The sequence below is a fragment of the Bolinopsis microptera genome, chromosome 4 (genome assembly GCF_026151205.1).
Source record: "Bolinopsis microptera isolate Bmic1 chromosome 4, MBARI_Bmic_1.0, whole genome shotgun sequence".
NCBI lineage: Eukaryota > Metazoa > Ctenophora > Tentaculata > Lobata > Bolinopsidae > Bolinopsis > Bolinopsis microptera.
This window is the reverse complement of record NC_087075.1, coordinates 4,037,852-4,060,764: the sequence shown is the minus strand read 5'-3', so window position 1 is coordinate 4,060,764 and position 22,913 is coordinate 4,037,852. Positions and strand designations below refer to the sequence as shown.

Below are 22,913 nucleotides of genomic sequence, written 5' to 3'. Positions count from 1 at the left end.
ATTGAAAGTATTTACATTACTTGCTGCAGTTTTTTAGTTAAATAGAGTTAAATTATTATTTTTGTTATTGAATATGACATTTCCAAAGCGAAATGATTTCAAATAAGCTGACGATAAATGGTAATTTCAGACTCTAGCCTGACATTGGAAGTTACTGTTTTTGGTGAAACTTCAGAAGGGAACGATGAGGACAAACCGGTGTCATCAGAAGACGAGGAACGTTCGGAGGGTAAATGTTTAGTTTCTGTTCTTTTCCGCTCACGAGAATATCGTTCGCGTTAAAAAATTTGCAGAAATGACAACATGCCATCGGATGACTATAGTGATCTTTGCTTGCCTTGGAATGTACGTCGTATTTATGACCCGGCTGTATCCGTCCGGATTTTATTTAGACTTCCTTAAACAATCTGGCTTCAGTACCATAATAGGTAAGTGAGATAATTACATTTACAGTGCTGGCAAGCACGACCGCCGCCATTATACTCACTATACTAATTACCCCCTATACTATTATACCCCCTTTACTGTTTTTCTGGCATTAAGACTTATCGAAAGTAATTCAGCAGGCATATTTTAACATGTTTAAGGTCAAAACAATAACATTCTAATTCGATGTTAAAGATGTCTCTAACTTAAAACGTTCTCAATTTATGGCGACAAAAGAGAAAAAGAGGAAGTGGTGTGCCACACCCTCTGTAACTGATGGAATTTTATGAAAATTTTAAGAAATTTCAAGAAATTCAAGTTTGACCCATATCTATGTTCTCTGAAATTTTTTAGCAATTCTGATACCAATTACGTGAGTTATTAAAGCTAAAGGGTTGCGTGCGGGGTAGTTACTTTTGGGCCACCCTGTATATTTTATATGGGGGGGGGGGGGGGGGGGAGTCAGTGTGCAACCGTTGGGTCTTATTATACCTCCGCTGTGTTTTATATTTGAGAGTTGTTGCTTTGCAAATGGCATACTGTACCTACTTGTTCGAGGAGTCCGTCGCCAAAATTTGAAATTCGAATATTTTAGACCACGCTCATTCAATATTAAAACACCTATATTGTTCTTTTTGAACATGCTGAACGCCTAATTTTTTCAAAGACGGTAGGGTGTCAAATATTGCATCTGATATGAAACAATGAGGCTAAACAGATCAGAAATGACGAAGTTATCAAGCATTTTGTGTATCTCGTTAACAAAATTGACTGGGTGATTTCATTGATTATTTGACACCGTGAAACGACACCTTTATTGGGCAGCCTTAACGATTCCAATAATGTTAAACGGGGTGGTTAATGGGCCATGGGGTGACCTTATCACGTGATTAGGTAAGCCAATCTTCTGATTACACGTAATGAATAAACTCGTTTTGTTTCGTATCTCGGTCATCTGAGAAGCTACAATTATTACAACTATCCAAACTGGGTGGGCGACAATTGACCCCCCGACAATTGACCCCCCGACAATTGACCCCCCGACAATTGACCCCCCGACAATTGACCCCCCGGACCTTGACCCTGACCCTAACCCTGACCCAGGACCCATGACCCAGGACCCAGGACCCAGGACCCAGGACCCAGGACCCAGGACCCAGGACCCAGGACCCAGGACCCAGGACCCAGGACCCAGGACCCAGGACCCAGAACCCAGGACCCAGGACCCAGGACCCAGGACCCAGGACCCAGGACCCAGGACCCAGGACCCAGGACCCAGGACCCAGGACCCAGGACCCAGGACCCAGGACCCAGGACCCAGGACCCAGGACCCAGGACCCAGGACCCAGGACCCAGGACCCAGGACCCAGGACCCAGGACCCAGGACCCAGGACCCAGGACCCAGGACCCAGGACCCAGGACCCAGGACCCAGGACCCAGGACCCAGGACCCAGGACCCAGGACCCAGGACCCAGGACCCAGGACCCAGGACCCAGGACCCAGGACCCAGGACCCAGGACCCAGGACCCAGGACCCAGGACCCAGGACCCAGGACCCAGGACCCAGGACCCAGGACCCAGGACCCAGGACCCAGGACCCAGGACCCAGGACCCAGGACCCAGGACCCAGGACCCAGGACCCAGGACCCAGGACCCAGGACCCAGGACCCTGACCCTGACCCTGACCCTGACCCTGACCCTGACCCTGACCCTGACCCTGACCCTAACCCTAACCCTAACCCTAACCCTAACCCTGACCCAGGACCCTGACCCTAACCCTAACCCTAACGGCCTAACCCTAATTCTTACCCTGACCCAGGACCCTGACCCTAACCCTAACCCTAACGGCCTAACCCTAACCCTAACCCTGACCCAGGACCCTGATCCAGGACCCTGACCCTAAGGCTAACCCCAGTGTAATTACATGGGGGGTCAATTGTCGGGGGGTCAATTGTCGTACTAAAACCTAGATTTCGCGACAATTGCACCCCAGTGTAATTACATAGGGGTCAATTGTCGGGGGGTCAATTGTCGTACTAAAACCTAGATTTCGCGACAATTGCACCCCAGTGTAATTACATAGGGGTCAATTGTCGGGGGGTCAATTGTCGGGGGGTCAATTGTCGGGGGGTCAATTGTCGGGGGGTCAATTGTCGGGGGGTCAATTGTCGCGGTACCATCCAAACTATCAAATAAATGCGAAAATAAACCGTCATTTGAAAAATATGAACACGAATATTTGTAGATTTGACAAATTTCTCGAACCAGCTAGTGGTACTAATATAAGTCATACAAGAAATAATTATTTCAATTGGGCACTTAGTGACTGAGTTATTAATATTAAGGCCAACGTTTGCAGACTGAATTTTGCCCCCCCCCCCCCCCCCTCCCCCCTGTATATAATTATAAATACAAATATGCAAAAATTTACGGTCGTGGTGATTCAATATTGGAAGCGCACGCAACGTCAGCTCAAAGTTTTCGTTTTCACGTGCGAAAGGTGAGAATTTTGCTCATTCGTGATTTAGATTAGATTCTGCTTTCCCATGATAGTTGAATGGCATTAAATATGAATTTAATGCCAACTTGAATAAGTAAAAAGTATAAAGTGACATATTCAGTCAGTTATTATCGACAGATATACTTAGCGAAACACTAGGAAATGTTTTCAAAGGTGAAATTTTGAAATCGTCGAAATAACCTCTTTATTAATGAAGTTATTAGTTATAAATTTGTAAAGTATACCCTGACATTAATCAAAAAGAGATGATATTGACCAAAAACCCATAATTGGGTAGAGTGGACTGCTGCCAGTTTCTCTTTCGATACCTAGTATCGAAATATAAATGATATTAATTTGAATGACCGTCCGCAAATACAAAATGATTGAGATAATGAAATTAGTTGGTCGCTTTTCCCATTCATTCACGGCTTACGAATTGTAATGAGTAATCTTTCAGAAGAATTACCCTAAGGCAGCTGTACTCGGAATAACGATTCAATAAACATCAGCTAATTGAACACTAACTACCGCCCTTATCCCAAAATACTAGGTATCGACCCGAAAGCAACCCAAAGAGATTTTTACGGCATGTGATTGATGTAATTAATCGAAACTTATTACAATTCGTAAGCCGTGAATGAATGGGAAAAGCGACCAACCGATTTCATTATTTGTGTCATTTTGTATTTGCGGGCGGTCATTCAAATTAATATCATTTACTTTTGTTCGGGAAAGAGAGACACTGGCACTGGCAGCGGTCCACTCTACCCAATTATGGGTTTTGGGTAAATTACATAATACATATTCATCTTCCAAACATAAAAATTTCCGCATCACGTATTAAAGCTGTAGTTCCAAGGAAAATGCATCGAGACATTAGAGAGTTTAAACTCAAGTAAAATTATATAAAGCTAAAACTAGAAAACCTATAGCGGTATTTCAAGAGTTTAAACAATTATATAAAACTAAAAGTACAAAACAATCGCTGTTTTTTTCAGGCACTGTTTCCATTTCTGCAGCTCTAATAACTTCGCCTGCCGGCCCATACATCTACAACTATCTACCAAAAACCATCAGAAACGCGTCACTTTTCAAAAGATATTTTTGTGCGAGCCTTTTGAACCTTACCTGCTCCTCCATGATGGCTTTGATTCAAGTATTCATTGATATGAACTGTGATGCTCCTGTTATTTTCGTAACTATAGCATTACTGAGGGGTATTCAAGGGTTTGCAATGGGCATAATGCATGTGTTTGTCCAGGTGAGGAATTATTCCATCTGCAGCCATATGTTTTTTTCTAACTTTTATTTTAAACTATGTCAAGCATATGATTTGCAGCTTTCAAAAATTTCAAATATAGATTTATCAATTTTCTATATTGCAGGGACAGTTATTAAAAATAATTTCAGGGCGAGGTAATAGATTTGTATCTTAAGGAAGATAAGAAGACAATGATCTTGATAAGCAGTTTCATGCAAGTTGGGGCAATCCTCTCAGCAATATTGGGCACTGAGCTATTTGTAGCTGGTGGGTGGGTATTAGTTGGTTTTGGTATAGCCTCCTTCAACATCCTCCCTCTTTTAGTATTTCCATTCCTAACAAACATAGAGGTGAAAGAAAGTAATAAAAAAAAGTTGATTCCACCGGCACTAATAAGGAGTCCCCAGAATTGACCGATCGAAGTAACACTAACAGCATCGGCCCTCAGTCTATTTCGCTTTGGTCACAAAAAATTGCATTCTACTTTCCCGATGTAGTCTTGTTCCTGAATAATACGTTAAGTGATCTTATACGTTATGTGCTGCCTGCAAGGATTTTGTATTCCACCACCATGTCCCTTTCTTCAGCCGTACAAATATTGCGCATCATGGGAATTACCTCATTCATTTCTGCGTTAACATTGAGCTTTTTAGCTGGTAGAATCAAAACGCTTAATGTCATCACCACAATGGCGATAGGAAACGTACTCTATCACTGTGGATCAGTAGTCGCATTTGGAGCCACAACAAGTGATTTCAAATTCTTTGACTTCACCTACCAATTGGTGATAGGATTGACTGATTGATTCTAATGGGTATAGGGGAGGCGTTTCATGCTAACCTGTACACCGCCAGCAAGTTCTACCTTTACAAAAAGTGGAGTTTGGACAACAGTAACCTCGGAGAACAATCTGCTAAGATCTTCAACATCGTTATGAGCGCTGCTTCCACTTTGGGGACTATCGCATCAGCCCTGTCGTTGAATGAAGGGAGTGAAATCCCAACTGCAATTTCCGGGCTTTGTGTATTTTTAACATTGGGACTATTTCTTTGTAACTTTGTTGAATAAATTTGGAGAACTTGTCGGGGTAGACGTTTCTTACACACTGTTTTAAAGAATTTGACTTTATTTCATCCGATAATCAATCTTAAAAGATATAATACACACTATATTTAATTGGATTCCAGGATAAATTATTATTTAGCATGATTACAACACACATAACTCCGGCATGCGCAGGAATTATATTTTTGGGCTTGGTGTATTTTTAACATTGGGTCTATTTCTTTGTAACCTGATTGAATAAGTTCGGTGAACTTGTCGGGGAAGATCTGTCAATCTTAAAAAGATATTATACGCATTATATTTCATTGGATTCTAATTCCAGGATAGAATATTATTTAGCATGACTACTATTGCATCACAAGACTTGATTTTATAGAGACTCCGAATCTACTCGTTTTCATTATCAGCACACTTTAAAATAAATGGAGGAAAAATGAAAATGAAGACATTTATTTTGGAATGCAATAATGATTATAGAAACGTGGTTCTAATTCCTCCGGGAGAATCAAAGTGGTTTTAGACAGAATCGTTCATGTATTGACCAGGTTTATTCACTCCGCTGTATTATACACCAATGCATTGAGTATAATATCCCTCTGTATATTAATTTTGTTGATTTCAAAGCAGCTTTTGATTCGATTGACAGGCAGTTCATTTGGAGAAGTATGCAACACTACGGCTTACCTGACAAGTACATTAGAATTATGAAGGCGTTCTTCACTCACACAGTTAGTGCTGTTAGGGTCAATGGAGAGGTTACAGGTTGGTTTGATGTCAACTCGGGAACTGGGCAAGGTGATATACAGGGACCACCAGTCAACTTTTGTTTGAATTTTTCGGCATACCTTATGGAACTGAACAAGGTCATTAGCAAGGGGGCTTTATTACAGCTGCCAGCCCCCGGGGTAGAAGAGAAACATCTCTTGGACACTGATTACGCTGATGACATGGCCATGTTAGATAACTCAAAAGAAGGGCTCCAGGAAACCACTGACCTTCTTTGCAAATACAGTGCCTATGCGGGTCTAAAGATTAATGCTGGCAAAACACAGAGCATGGTTGTCAGCAAAAGTGCATCGCAGAGGCCGTATTCTAAAGACGACACTATGGACATCAAGGTCTCCCAATACAGCAGGTCAGCAATTTCACTTACTTGGGTGCAATCATCAGTGCGAATGGAACAATTGACAAAGAACTATCAGCTCGAATTCAAAAGGCCTTTGGGGCATTCTATCAGCTCAGCAGTATATGGTACAGTCGCAACATCAAGACTCCAACTAAAATCAGGATTTACAAAGCGGCTGTTCTCACTATACTGCTTTATGGAAGTGAGGTATGGGATACCACACAGACGCAGATGAAAAGATTTGAGGTGTACCATCATAGATGTCTGATATGAGGAGAATCCTGAAAATCAAATGGTTTTATCATGTATCTAAATGCTGATGTACTTAAGCGGGCTAACATCGCCCCTGTTGATACTTTCGTGCGAGCAGCTAGACTCCGATGGTTTGGCCATGTGGTGAGGATGGCAGAAGAAAGAATACCCAACTATCTTCTGCACTGGATCCCAAAGCATGGTAAAAGTTCAAGAGGTAGACCTCGGAAAAACTGGTTGTCATGTGTCCAGCAGGATGCAGCAATCTTCACAGTTGTCGATAACATCTCGATAGAAGATGCAGAACAACAAGCTACAGACAGGGTTCACTGGAGAGGTCTAATACACCGGAGAAAGGAGTTACTATGTGGTGCAGGCCACTCCAACGACTAGGAGGAGACCTTTTCAAGTACAAGTACAAGCAAGTTCTAATTCATGCCTGAATAATTGCTCAAAATACTTTTCACCATAGATCCAGTCTGATCAATTATTGAGGTGATTTTTGGGACTATGGAAACTTATTTCTGCAGTAAACGCCTGATACGAATTTATTCACAGATAATCCCATGATTTCCTCAAACATTATTCCTAACTGCTCGTCTATCAACAAAAGAACAGACGAACGTTAATTACCGGCATTGTAGGTAGTTGTCCTTAAAATCATTAAAAAATGTATTTGAAAGTGAATGCCACACTGCTTTCAAAGTAGTGTATCAGTAGTGTCAGAATGCTGTCAAAGCTTTCAAAACAGTGTATCAAAGCAAACAGGATTAAACAAAAATTTGTCAATGAGAGCCCTAACGCTCCCGTCTTGTCTATACAGTATACATCAATAAAAATAGATATTATGCAAGAATGTTTTTTAAATAAAAGTAAGAAATTATCTGAATTTAACTTTGTCACATCTTTATCGAAAAAACAATATATCGGTAGTGTCATAGTGCTGTCAAAGCAGTGCTAAGTTGGTAGTTGGTACCTACACCACACACCACACACCACACACCACACACCACACACCACACACCACACACCACACACTACACACTACACACTACACACTACACACTACACACCACACACCACACACCACACACCACACACCACACACCACACACCACACACCACACACCACACACCACACACCACACACCACACACCACACACCACACAACACACACCACACACCACACACCACACACCACACACCACACACCACACACCACACACCACACACCACACACCACACACCACACACCACACACCACACACCACACACCACACACCACACACCACACACCACACACTACACACTACACACTACACACTACACACTACACACCACACACCACACACCACACACCACACACCACACACCACACCACTACACACCACACACCACACACCACACACCACACACTACACACTACACACTACACACTACACACTACACACCACACACCACACACCACACACCACACACCACACACCACACCACTACACAGTGCACCGAAAATTACGTAATATATACTTATATAGTTTGTACGTCTTATATTTATAAGTACGTGTCGCTGAGAGCTAAATAGTGCTATCACGTGTGTTATCACGTGACCACCAGATTACGGGTACACTTTTCAGAACTTTAATAATGGCTGGTGTAAGTTCATAGACTTTGACAGGCGCTTCCAATAAAACCTTACTACTGTCACCTGCAGACTTTATTACTATTGAATTCACTCGGGTCCTTCGAAGATTGTATCGGTTTTAATATGATTTTTTATCGTGTTTTAGTAAAAGTTTACATTTCTGGCAGTTGTATTATAGTATTTGAGAATTGAGATTCTTATCAATTTACTTTTATGTTACGGAAACGAATTTATAAACTTAGAAACTGAGTTGATCATTGATTGAGTAAAAGAATTATTCTAAATGGACGAAAATGTCTTGGATCACTAAAGCACTAATTACAGTTAATTTAGCATTTTACCAAATTAAACTTCATATCACAGCTGAAAAAACGAAACAACTTCCGTCTTAATTGGTCAACTCAGGATGAGGATTAATAAGCTGTACAAGTCACGGAGACGGCTCCTCCCTAAGAAAAAGGTGCACATTAAAGGGGAAAAGAACAAGTCTCCCGGTGCTTCAACCCTTTCACTCAGTATTGCTGGTAAAGTTAATTATCTGTTATCTGGATATTATCCGGTTGGAAGAGACAAGGACAAGTGAAACAAGGAAGTTAGGAGTAAGGGCAAATTTTCGGCGTCAACGCCATCTTCAGGCTCAATAAATGTAATAGATTTGTAATGAGTTTTAAACTAATTACAACACCACAAATCTATTACATTTATTGAGCCTGAAGATGGCGTTGACGCCGAAAATTTGCCCTTACTCCTAACTTCCTTGTTTCACTTGTCCTTGTCTCTTCCAACCGGATAATATCCAGATATCAGTATTTCAATCATGAGACTAATAAACAGCGAACTACTCCGTTATTTGATATTAATTATCTGTCTTCAACCCTTTCACTCAATATTGCTGGTAAAGTTAATTATCTGTCTTCAACCTTTTCACTCAGTATTGCTGGTAAAGTTAATTGTTTGTCTTCAATCCTTTCACTCAGTATTGCTGGTAAAGTTAATTATCTGTCTTCAATCCTTTCACTCAGGAATGCTGGTAATTTTAATTATTTGTCTTCAACCCTTTCACTCAGTATTGCTGGTAAAGTTAATTATCTGTCTTCAACCCTTTCGCTCAGTATTGCTGGTAAAGTTAATTATCTGTCTTCAACCTTTTCACTCAGTATTGCTGGTAAAGTTAATTGTCTGCCTTCAATCCTTTCACTCAGTATTGCTGGTAAAGTTAATTATCTGTCTTCAATCCTTTCACTCAGGAATGCTGGTAATTTTAATTATTTGTCTTCAACCCTTTCACTCAGTATTGCTGGTAAAGTTAATTATCTGTCTTCAACCTTTTCACTCAGTATTGCTGGTAAAGTTAATTATCTGTCTTCAACCTTTTCACTCAGTATTGCTGGTAAAGTTAATTATCTGTCTTCAACCTTTTCACTCAGTATTGCTGGTAAAGTTAATTATCTGTCTTCAATCCTTTCACTCAGTATTGCTGGTAAAGTTAATTATCTGTCTTCAACCTTTTCACTCAGTATTGCTGGTAAAGTTAATTATCTGTCTTCAACCTTTTCACTCAGTATTGCTGGTAAAGTTAATTATCTGTCTTCAACCTTTTCACTCAGTATTGCTGGTAAAGTTAATTATCTGTCTTCAATCCTTTCACTCAGTATTGCTGGTAAAGTTAATTATCTGTCTTCAACCTTTTCACTCAGTATTGCTGGTAAAGTTAATTATCTGTCTTCAACCTTTTCACTCAGTATTGCTGGTAAAGTTAATTGTCTGTCTTCAATCCTTTCACTCAGTATTGCTGGTAAAGTTAATTATCTGTCTTCAACCTTTTCACTCAGTATTGCTGGTAAAGTTAATTATCTGTCTTCAATCCTTTCACTCAGGATTGCTGGTAATTTTAATTATTTGTCTTCAACCCTTCCACTCAGCATTGTTGGCCCCATGCGATCACTATCAAGTATTTCGTGGACATGCTTTCCTGATCAGTCATTATCTCATTTTACAAATTCTTATTCCTCATATTCCTGATGCGATATGTTTCATTATCAAACGATCAAATTATCATGAAATTATTTTTTCAGATTCAGTAAATTCCTGGGATAAAATACAAAATGATTTTAATGATATTGTGGACAGCGTAGTGAATGTAAGTATTTTCTTATATTTTGCGATAAAACTGTTTAAAACTTAAACTCTATGATTTTCTACGATTGATATGACTTTGTATCCACCTTTTCTCAAATACTGACTCCGTCTACCACTAATCGACTCGACCAGCTAGAATTATAACCAATGATAAGCGGGTCGTATAAAGATCAATATATTATGGTAAGACAATTTATTTTACAATTTATACTGAGCGATCAAGAGGCAGAATAACCGTAATTATCACTACTGTAAAACCACAATTTACCACAGAGTTTAAGAAAAAGGAACCAGCCGCGGTAAAGTATAAGGGTTCGTTGAATCTTTTTCTTACTGTAACATGTGACCTTGTTATTCTATTTTGTATCTTGTGGTGTAACTGGAATTAAACATCATGTGACAGGACGACAAAGGTTTCGAGTACAAGAAGAAGAGCAGGAATATAATAGTCTGTATTATAATTCCCATCTTAGCGGTGGTTTGTTACTCCTGCTACCATATCTACCAGGTACCAGTTCTATATTAACCTAGTAACCAGTTCTAGTAACCTAGTAACCAGTTCTAGTAACCTAGTAACCAGTTCTAGTAACCTAGTAACCAGTTCTAGTAACCTAGTAACCAGTTCTAGTAACCTAGTAACCAGTTTGAGTAACCTAGTAACCAGTTCTAGTAACCTAGTAACCAGTTCTAGTAACCTAGTAACCAGTTCTAGTAACCTAGTAACCAGTTCTAGTAACCTAGTAACCAGTTATAGTAACCTAGTTATAGTAGTCAGTTCTAGTAACCAGTTCTAGTAACCAGTTCTAGTAACCAGTTCTAGTAACCAGTTCTAGTAACCAGTTCTAGTAACCAGTTCTAGTAACCAGTTCTAGTAACCAGTTCTAGTAACCAGTTCTAGTAACCTAGTAACCAGTTCTAGTAACCTAGTAACCAGTTCTAGTAACCTAGTAACCAGTTTTAGTAACCTAGTAACCAGTTCTAGTAACCTAGTAACCAGTTCTAGTAACCTAGTTATAGTAATCAGTTCTAGTAACCAGTTTTAGTAACCAGTTCTAGTAACCAGTGCCAGTAACCAGTTCTAGTAACCAGTTCTAGTAACCAGTTTTAGTAACCAGTTCTAGTAACCAGTTCTAGCAACCTAGTAATAAGTTCTAGTTACCTAGTAACCAGTTTTAGTTACCTAGTAACCAGTTTCTAGTAACCTAGTAACCAGTTCTAGTAGCCTAGTAACCAGTTCTAGTAACCTAGTCACCAGTTATAGTTACCTAGTAACCAGTTCTAGTAACCTAGTTAACAGTTCTAGTAACCTAGTAACCAGTTCTAGTAACCTAGTAACCAGTTTTAGTAACCTAGTAACCAGTTCTAGTAACCTAGTAACCTAGTTATAGTAATCAGTTCTAGTAACCAGTTCTAGTAACCAGTTCTAGTAACCAGTTCTAGTAACCAGTTCTAGTAACCAGTTCTAGTAACCAGTTCTAGTAACCAGTTCTAGTAACCTAGTAACCAGTTTTAGTAGCCTAGTAACCAGTTACTAAGTTACCCTTATAAAAAATTGATAATAGAAAAAAATTGATAGACAAAAATATAATATAGATAAAATAAGTTTTAAACTATTTTCACAACTACATTTAAATACATTTATTGAGTCTGAAGATGGTGTTGACGCCGAACATTTGCCCATATTCCTAACTTCCTGTTTCATTTATTTTCCTTCAACTGGATATTATTTAATTATCAGTATTAATGCTTCTCATACAAAGTTACAACAAAGTCTTCATGTTATGTATCCTGGGTTTGGACAGGTTATTACCCGTTTAAAATATTTCCATCACGTTACATAATTGTATGTATTCCAGGGAAATACGTCGCACGGACAAAGTCGTGCTAATCACAATCTAGTGGGAAGCAGCCAACAAGTTAGTTTTACTTAAATAACTTTGCGGATATTTTAATCAATTCTATTTTATTTTTCTAAAGTAGTTTTAATGACTTTTTATCTTTATTTTTCAGCTCACTACACTGTTATATCAGTTGAAGAACTACAAAAATGTATTAAAGGCTTATCTCAAAATTTTGTCTGGCTCATCTCTTCTAAATGATCCCTAGAACATATCCTGAAAGTTTCAGGGTGATTGCGCAAAATATGTAGGAGAAGATATATTTGTAGACTCGATTTTCAGGGCACGCGATTTGAGAACCCCATTAGGACGAATTTACGAATTTTTGGGAAACTGCCAAAAATCATCCAAATTATGAGTCAGAATCGAATGAGATGCAACAATGAAATGTGTAACGTTTATGAACTGATAGCAATACACCTTTCAAAATTTGCTCCTTCATAAAAAAAATTATCGATCTTTACATTCCACACACTATTTTCAACTCACCCTGTATGAGCGTATTTCATTTTCTAAGGGACTAATACATTTCAGCTTCCTAAAGCTTATGAGGGACTAATTTATTTATTTTTACTTGACTATTTTATTTCAGTTTTCTAAAGCAGTAGAAGGACTGAATGCTGAGATGTTGTGGACTATGATGTACATATACGGAAACCTCGACTACCCAGTTGTGGTTGTCAGTGACCTCAGAATAAAGAGCAACGAATCTTTAGGTCAGATTATTAAAAGAAATGAAGCTGGTTTTTGTAATTCCAAGAGAGAAATTGTGATACATTAATAACCTTTAATACTTTCAACACTACTATATAACAAATAACCTTTATAATGCTTTTGAACACGAAAGGAAACACACAACATAAGGCTTGAAATCTTCGTAAAACTACATCATTAGAGCCTCAAATTATTTTTTATATAGTAGTGTTGAAAGTATTAATAACCTTTAATACTTTCAACACTACTATATAACAAATAATTTGAGCCTGATAAAAGTGTAGCAAACTTAAAGCTCGCGTTTCCTCCTAAACAGTAGTTTCACTTTTCCTACCTAGTCTCTACTACCGGATATTATCCCTAAAATTATTATCTTATCATGAGACTGATAAACAGTGAACCTCTCCAAAATATCATAGTAATACTAATTACTAATAACCTTGTCCACACAAAATTCCATTTTAAAATATTCTAAATGATATTTTTATCTCTCAGCTCTCATATCAACGTGGCCCAAGACACTTGAAACCAACTACGCGAGTAAGCTTGAATTTATAGCGGACTTGGAGAAGCTACGGGGACTTATTGACGCACAGAGGCTGCGTGCAGAAGAGGCCTTTAAAGCTTATCACATCATGATTAAGATTATTTATGAAGGAGTAATTCAGTCGTTACAGGGTGGTTCTTTTTCACTTGTGTGGAACACTTTGGTGAGTCAAGTGATTGGTTATAGTCTTAACTTTTTTAAATGAGTTACCAAGGTTACCAAGGTAATCATTTCAATCAATTCTGTTAAGCTTCACAGTAAGGAATCTGTTGTACCTCGAGTGGACGATTTTGTTAGTCTTTTTTAGTCTTGTCTTTTAAAAAATTAAGATGAGTTTTAGCAACCTAGTAACCAGTTCTAATAACTGCAGGTCACGTACGAGACGATCATCTTTAGCAGGTACCAGCTCTTCTTGATAGAGAGCGTGGGAGTGATGTACTTCATGAACGGAACCATCTCCCTCGACATACACTCCCTCTTTATTGGTGCTTTGAAGGTGAGTTTTAGTAACCTAGTAACCTAGGTGAGTTTTAGTAACCTAGTAACCTAGTAACTATCTCCCTCGACATACAATCCCTCTTTATTGGTGCTTTGAATGTAGCTTTAATATTACATCTGGCTCATTTTGACATGCCAGCTATGTTGGACACTTCTTGGATTTATCATCGGAATCACTTTAAACATTATGTTGGGTTAATGATGCAGAAGATGTATCATTACTTCAAAATATTCTGGTATACTATCTAAGTATCTACTGGCTAAAACCAATCGAACAAGCATTATTTTTCTAACTAACACTCGTTTCAGCTGCACGACTATTCACTGCAATTCTCCCAAATTTATGGCGGGGACTCAATCAGATCGAAAATATACCAGTCTCTGTTCAAATACAGGTATACATTTCAAACATGATAAAACTAAAAGTAGGAACTATTGAAAATGGTCAGATGCATCTTCTGCAGTTACTAAAAAGTGTCAAACAGTATAATTATACAATAAAGTAATTCAAGTGTTGCAATTGGCAGAGCACAATACAGAGGTAACGGACATTGTCCACTGCTACCAATATTATATAATATGAAATATCAAACATGATATACCATCATTCCAAACACAAAGTCTTTTACGTTATTGTTAATACACTGCTTCATGGTAATATAAACTATCAACTAGTAGTATACAATGTCTTCAATGTGATTAGGAGATTCTTTAGTAAGACAGCTGCTTTGAAGTTGGACTTATTTATCGGAATAAAAATCCAAACTATGTTTAATAATACCGTTTCCATGACTACTTCCAATTAAAATGCCGTTTCAGCGGTGATCTGAGGACTCTCCTCAAGCAGATTAGAGACAATGCACCGGTGGAGCAGTCCCACAAGATCGCTCTGTTCTGGATTAACATCGGCATGAGCTACGATGAGGTGGGTTTGTAGATTTAATACCTGCAAGGGACCGTGATTAGTAGTAACTTAGTACTTTAGTAATGGTATGTAACATTATAATACGTATTTGTAACTTACTACCTGTAATATTGATTAGTAGCATATATTAGTTATTACATTCATACTACTATGATTATGTTGCGTGTTTATACTTTTATAGCTGCTGAGTTGATAGGATACCATGTGACAATTTGTACAAAATAGTGCATTGCTATATAGTAATATGATTATATTGAACCGTATTGAATTTTCACGAAGTTTAAATAATAAGCTCTAAAACTGTCCGAATTACATCTGTAATTACTTCACCTTCAGCACATAAAAGCGATCCAAGATGCAGTAGCCTTCACAGTGAACGAGAACATGACCAGTCTTATCAATAAAGCTATCCTCTACCAGTACGCTACAGAAGTTGTCCTCATCATACTATGCCTTGTTCTTTCTGTTTTTGCTGTCATCGACATCAGAAAGATAAAACAAATCTATCTGTACCTCAAGGTGTAGATCTGATAGTAGAGATTTTGAATATTTTAGCGATTTTAATATTTTATGGGCCAATAAGTGAATAGTACAGACCTTACGGTAAAATCCATTTTAAACAAATTGTATGAAATCAATGAGTATTAATAAATTTGTATGTTGGTGTAAAGCTCGGCTCCTCTCACAGGCTCAAAGCGAAAGAACGAAGACGACAATGAAAGTACTGAAAATGCAAAACGACATGTCGGAGGCGCTGCTGTTCCGGATGATGCCCTATTGTGTGGTTAAGGAAATGAGAAGGTTTGTTCTGGATGATGCCCTATGGTGTGGTTAAGGAAATGAGAAGGTTTGTTCCGGATGATGCCCTATTGTGTGGTTAAGGAAATGGGAAGGTTTGTTCTGGATGATGCCCTATTGTGTGGTTAAGGAAATGAAAAGGTTTGTTCTGGATGATGCCCTATATTGTGTGGTTAAGGAAATGAGAAGGTTTGTTCTGGATGATGCCCTATTGTGTGGTTAAGGAAATGAAAAGGTTTGTTCTGGATGATGCCCTATTGTGTGGTTATGGAAATGAGAAGGTTCGTTCTGGATGATGCCCTATTGTGTGGCTAAGGAAATGAAAAGGTTTGTTCTGGATGATGCCCTATTGTGTGGTTAAGGAAATGAAAAGGTTTGTTCTGGATGATGCCCTATTGTGTGGTTAAGGAAATGAAAAGGTTTGTTCTGGATGATGCCCTATTGTGTGGTTAAGGAAATGAAAAGGTTTGTTCTGGATGATGCCCTATTGTGTGGTTAAGGAAATGAGAAGGTTTGTTCCGGATGATGCCCTATTGTGTGGTTAAGGAAATGGAAAGGTTTGTTCTGGATGATGCCCTATTGTGTGGTTAAGGAAATGAGAAGGTTTGTTCTGGATGATGCCCTATTGTGTGGTTAAGGAAATGGAAAGGTTTGTTCTGGATGATGCCCTATTGTGTGGTTAAGGAAATGAGAAGGTTTGTTCTGGATGATGCCCTATTGTGTGGCTAAGGAAATGAAAAGGTTTGTTCTGGATGATGCCCTATTGTGTGGTTAAGGAAATGAAAAGGTTTGTTCTGGATGATGCCTTATTGTGTGGTTAAGGAAATGAAAAGGTTTGTTCCGGATGATGCCCTATTGTGTGGATAAGGAAATGAGAAGGTTTGTTCTGGATGATGCCCTATTGTGTGGCTAAGGAAATGAAAAGGTTTGTTCTGGATGATGCCCTATTGTGTGGTTAAGGAAATGAAAAAGTTTGTTTCGGATGATGCCCTATTGTGTGGTTAAGGAAATTAGAAGGTTTGTTCCGGATGATGCCATATTGTGTGGTTAAGGAAATTTGAAGGTTATGCCCTATTGTGTACTGTGTAGCCTGGGTGGCCCACGAAAGGATAGCATGTGGATGCTTTCAGCTTTGCCTACCTCTGGGGTATGGCAGTCCTACGGGAGGATGCCGGGGGAATCAGAATGTGTAATGTAGGATGATGGTAAGTGTTGTAAGATGTGTCGTGTATGAACGCTTAAGTGGCAACTGAGAAGAAACTGAGAAATGAGAAGGTTATTGTCCTCCAAAGTTTATAATTTAATTTCAATTCCTGTGGGTCTAACAGACCTGCAGGGGTCAGAGTCCAATTAAATTCTCAAACAAAGTTCATTCATCAACTTCGTCTCCCTAAAACTTAACTCAATAACTTAACTCCATAAAATGCTAATGATCGTAAACTGCGGTCACTAAAATACCAAAGAAGTTTAACAGAATAATTGAATGAAACTAAGCTCCAATATATATACATATCACCGGAGACTCGCGGGCGGAACAAAATATTGCACGCGCACGCGCGTGCAATATTTCATATGTCCCCGAGGGCGCTAGCCCGAGGAGGACATATTTTCGTATAGCACGGAGGGCCCATCGGGCCCGAGTGCTATACGATTTTTCCGCCCGCGGGTCGAGGTGATGTGGATTATATCCACCAGCGGGCGTATTACAGTTAATATATAATTTTATAAATAAACAATGGAGCTTGTATAAAAGTCAACTCTAGAAAAGGTCGCCACTAATTGTTGTAACCATGGTAACACGTCACGTGTTCAATGTAAGCCAATCATAAAGGGCTGTGTCGTATATAGGGGCTGGAGATGCACTGCATTCCTGGGCCGTGGGAATAATGGATGTAATGTCAGTGACGATGAATATCAATAATATAGGGGGATTATAGTGCTGATGTGTATTATGTAGTGTGTTATGATAACTTTGATATAAATCAAAGTATCATGTCATCTGCTCACGAGCTGCATGAGCAGCCCTACCGGACACAAAAATAAAATGTATATATAGTCAGTGTAATAAGGAATTTCACATGGAGACGATACAGAAACTGAAAATATTTTAGAGAACTCCGGGCTATATTGCTACTGGTCAAATTAAATGTCACTTGTTAGCGGGCTATATCATGAGCGGGCTGTAGAGATATCGGGCCCTTTGACAGCGGGCTGGCGAGAGCCCGCTATGCGAAAAAGCGCACGCTGGTGGATATAAATACATTTTACATTACTAAACATTATACATAATATATTTTTAAACCTATAAATATTTTGCAGGTGCCGTGAAACCAACACACCGTATGTAGGAAGTTATCAGAGTGCTACAGTTCTATTCGCAGATCTAGCTGATTTCCAGGTAAGAGACTGATCCAATGATTAACTAATTTATTACTAATTTGTTAAAATTTTTGACTCCGCAGTTATTAGATGAAACATTTTCATTCGTTTAATAATATATATATAATATGTATTATTACACGTGGATAACGTTTAAAGATGAGAAAATTTGCTACAATAGTTAATTACTTAATTATTTGATTATAATTAGTTTAGTCTAAAGAAAACTCACGTCACAGCGGTTAGCTGCACGAGATATGAGTCCATTTGCTTATGTGCGGTTCCTAGAGGCGTTTTACACGAGGATTGCAGAGGTAAATTGCAAACTTTTAGTTGTGTAACTGTGTAAGATTATTTTTTCTCATTTATAGCGTAACAAGAAAATTCTAATATTTTTCAATAATGCACGTTACATATTAATTAATGTAGACACTGATGACTGGTGAGTATTACTGCTTCACTGGTGAGGAAATAAGCACTCATATTTAAGACAAGTGTGGATATCTGTATTATGGCAAGTGGTTGAGACAGGGTCAGTTTCTTAATGATATGCGCAAATATGGTTTACCTTCCTTTAAGTATTCAGATCAATACAACATACCCTGACGTTACATTCCGTCGTAATTCCTCTCCATAAATCTTTAAAGAACCAATCTACAATTCAAATAAATCTTTATTTAATATAAAAGTACTTTTTACTTAACCTAACTTTACTTGTTTCAATAAGTATATCTTGTTTTGACGACAATAAATTCTTTGACAGACAGGAAATCGAGATACTTCGTCATCATAGTTCTTTGTTTGCTCATGGATCTACCTCAAGGTTTCTCAGTATACCAACCAGATTATAGTTGTTACTGTAGATAGGTTCCGACAACAAGAGTGCTGCGGCCCGCCCCCTCACCTAGTCACTTGTTTGACTTGTTTTAACAATGGTCAAACAAAGCACCCTCCACCAGGAACTTGTAACCTAGTAACAAGTTCTAGTTACCTAGTAACCAGTTCTAGTAACCTAGTAACCAATTCTAGTGACCTATAAGTATCTTGTTTTAACAGTGGTCCAACACAGTACCCTCCACCAGGTGCTTGTAACCTAGTAACAAGTTCTAGTTACCTAGTAACAAGTTCTAGTTACCTAGTAACCAGTTCTAGTAACCTAGTAACCAATTCTAGTGACCTAAAAGTGTCTTGCTTTAACAATGGTCCAACACAGCCCCTCCACCAGGTGCTTGTAACCTAGTAACAAGTTCTAGTTACCTAGTAACAAGTTCTAGTTACCTAGTAACCAGTTCTAGTAACCTAGTAACCAATTCTAGTGACCTATAAGTGTTTTGTTTTAACAATGCTCCAACACAGCCCCTCCACCAGGTGCTTGAATCCCACAAGGTAAACGAAATAGAAACAGCAGCAGGAGAGTGTTTGGTGGTATCGGGTCTACCTGACAGAAGTCCCACAACCAAACACTGCTCGGAGATAGCGCTCACTGCTCTGGGACTGAGGAGTGTTATGTGTCGGGGTCTGCAGCTGGGTGTTCATGGGGATTTTGTCTGTTTTAGGCTCATACAGGGCATCGCTTCAGGTTTGTTTTTTGTTTTTTTAGGGACTGGAAGAGGATAGCATTTATATGGTTAGTTTACCTCTAAGTTGTAGTGTCCCAGCAAGAAGAGGATGCCGGGATCAAGTGTGACAGGTGGGATTCAGGTCTGTACTTTATCTTAAATTTGGTAAAGAGGCAAGAGTGAACGTTTTTGTTATCGATTGTATTCGAGACGACTCTGGTTATTTGCAGTTGGAAACCACTTTTAACTTTACCAGTGTATTTATCATAACTACGGGGTTGATATACATTTGTTATGACCAGACAACGTTATTACAGGACCATGTGCAGCTGGGATTATCGGAGTAAAGTTACCCAGATTCTGTGTTTTCGGAGACACCGTCAACACTGCTGCTAGAATGAAATCGTCTTGTTTAGGTGCACTTGCAAAAGAGTTGAAGTTTTGGACCTTCTTGATTTTTTTTCTGTTTAATTGTTTGTGAAAGCCACGTCTTTTTGACAATCTGCTTATATCTTAATTGTTTTTATATTAAAAACTCAAATTTAATGAAATAATACAACAGGCATGAGAATACAAATCACAGACGTTTGTGGTGTCATCCTGGAGGAAGGTTTTCTCATATCTAAAAGAGGCATTATCTTCGTCAAGGTTAAAATTTGTGAAGTGAACATTTAATAACTATTTGGTCGAAAAACGTATGAAGCTTTTATATAGTGGTGAACTAAAAGCTGTTCTTCAGTATCTTGTGTGCAATAAAGTGAAAGTGAAAGTGATCTATTGTTTGTTTGCAGGGAAAAGGGGAGATGGAGACACATTGGCTGATTGGAGAGAGGAACAGTAGTGAAGAAATATCCAGATACACGAACAACAACACTGCTATATTACAATAACTTGCCGTTTTAACATGCTGCCAGCTTCTTTCAGAACAACAACACTGCTATATTACAATAACCTGCCGTATTAACATGCTGCCAGCTTCTTTCAGAACAACAACACTGCTATATTACAATAACCTGCCGTATTAACATGCTGCCAGCTTCTTTCAGAACAACAACACTGCTATATTACAATAACCTGCCGTATTAACATGCTGCCAGCTTCTTTCAGAACAACAACACTGCTATATTACAATAACCTGCCGTATTAACATGCTGCCAGCTTCTTTCAGTCTTCTTGCCGTATTAACATGCTGCCAGCTTCTTTCAGAACAACAACACTGCTATATTACAATAACCTGCCGTATTAACATGCTGCCAGCTTCTTTCAGAACAACAACACTGCTATATTACAATAACCTGCCGTATTAACATGCTGCCAGCTTCTTTCAGTCTTCTTGCAGAGTATTAACATGCTGCCAGCTTCTTTCAGTCTTCTTGCCGTATTAACATCCTGCCAGCTTCTTTCAGTCTTCTTGCCGTATTAACATCCTGCCTGCTTCTTTCAGTCAGTCATTAACATGCTGCCAGCTTCTTTCAGTCTTCTTGCCGTATTAACATGCTGCCAGCTTCTTTCAGTCAGTCATTAACATGCTGCCAGCTTCTTTCAGTCTTCTTTCAGTCAGTCATTATAAAACACTGCTATATTACAATAACTTGCCGTATTAACATGCTGCCAGCTTCTTTCAGTCTTCTTTCAGTCAACAACACTGCTATACTACAATAACTTGCCGTATTAACATGCTGCCAGCTTCTTTCAGTCTAATAACTTGCCGTATTAACATGCTGCCAGCTTCTTTCAGTCTATATTACAATAACTTGCCGTATTAACATGCTGCCAGCTTCTTTCAGTGTAATAACTTGCCGTATTAACATGCTGCCAGCTTCTTTCAGTCTTCTTGCCGTATTAACATGCTGCCAGCTTCTTTCAGTCTTCTTTCAGTCAGCTATATTACAATAACTTGCCGTTTTAACATGCTGCCAGCTTCTTTCAGTCTTCTTTCAGTCAACAACACTGCTATATTACAATAACTTGCCGTTTTAACATGCTGCCAGCTTCTTTCAGTCTTCTTTCAGTCAGTCATTATAAAATTCCGTACATTATAACATTGTATCCGTAGAGTTGTGTTGTAAGTAGACACTGTCGTGATCTCTATAGAGACCCTCGGATAGAATCCAGTATCATTGAAAAATAACTTTGCAGTCAGAAATTCAGATATGACTAATTAGAGACTTAACCAGTTATGATTGCCACAAAAACGTGTATTATTGTGACTGTGAAAAATAAATGTCAGTCGGACACTAATTTGGCAATAACTGCTTATGCAACCTTCAATAATCAATAACAAGAATTAACCAATTGAATTATATTTGTAGATAATTGTTCAATGTTTTTAAAGTTCTTATTGGAATTAACTTTATCAGTTATCACGTTAAAGAATATAAAAGGACTTAAAGACTTTAGAAGGACTTAAAGAATTTAAAAGGACTTCTCTTTGCAATTGTCTTTTCTCAATACAGCTGAAATATGAATTGATGATAAAATCAACTTAATTTGTATTCAATGCCTTAAAAATCATAAGCTGTTTTTACTTTCGACAGTGACTCTCGAGCATCAAGATGAAACGAACATTCGAAATTATTATTAATGCTAAATATGATGAGATTATTGCCAGTCCAAAAAAGCGGTTTCGGTTGATCCTTGGTCATAATAATAAAATCGTACTTGCCGCATGCGCAAGATTATTCTGGAACAAATCGAACATGTGGACGATCAAACACGCGCACTATAAAATTGTCCGCCATTTCTGTTTTTGTTTGAAATGTTACGCGTCACGTTTGACGTTGAGTTTGAGTTTTTACACGCTAGTCGTGTACAATCCATTATTCTATTACTAAATTGCTGTTCTGTTTATCAATTTACAGTGCACTGCAGAGATATTATACTTATAGAATTACAAAATTATTTGATTTAATTTATTTCTTTTTAATAAAATCGTATTTTAATTGTGTATTAGTAATTGAGCGTAAATAGTAATAGTATAGTATCTGAGCGTTACGGTTAATATAATCACACATTTACGTTTTACCGAAAAATGAATATTTCGGGGGGAAAATGACATCAGTGACAAGTTAAAACTTTATTATGAATACTTTGGCTTTATATTATATGCAATGGAGCGGTTTTTCATGAAAATATAATATATATCTTTCTAGTCCCCTGCTACACGGCATGTAAACAGGGA

At 38.4% G+C, this 22,913-nt stretch overlaps 2 protein-coding genes across 2 annotated transcripts in view; one reads left to right on the top strand and one right to left on the bottom strand.

Moving 5' to 3' along the window:
* LOC134814423 (uncharacterized) overlaps positions 1 to 22,913 on the bottom strand; it is an 87,783-nt gene that overhangs the window by 35,998 nt on the left and 28,872 nt on the right. The gene's annotated exons all lie outside the window — the stretch shown is intronic.
* Positions 13,273 to 22,913, top strand: part of LOC134814430 (UNC93-like protein MFSD11) — a 91,753-nt gene continuing 82,112 nt past the window's right edge. Inside the window, exon 1 of the mRNA XM_063822542.1 lies at positions 13,273 to 13,295. The gene's annotated coding sequence lies outside the window, so the exon portion shown is untranslated. The remainder of the gene's footprint in view (positions 13,296 to 22,913) is intronic.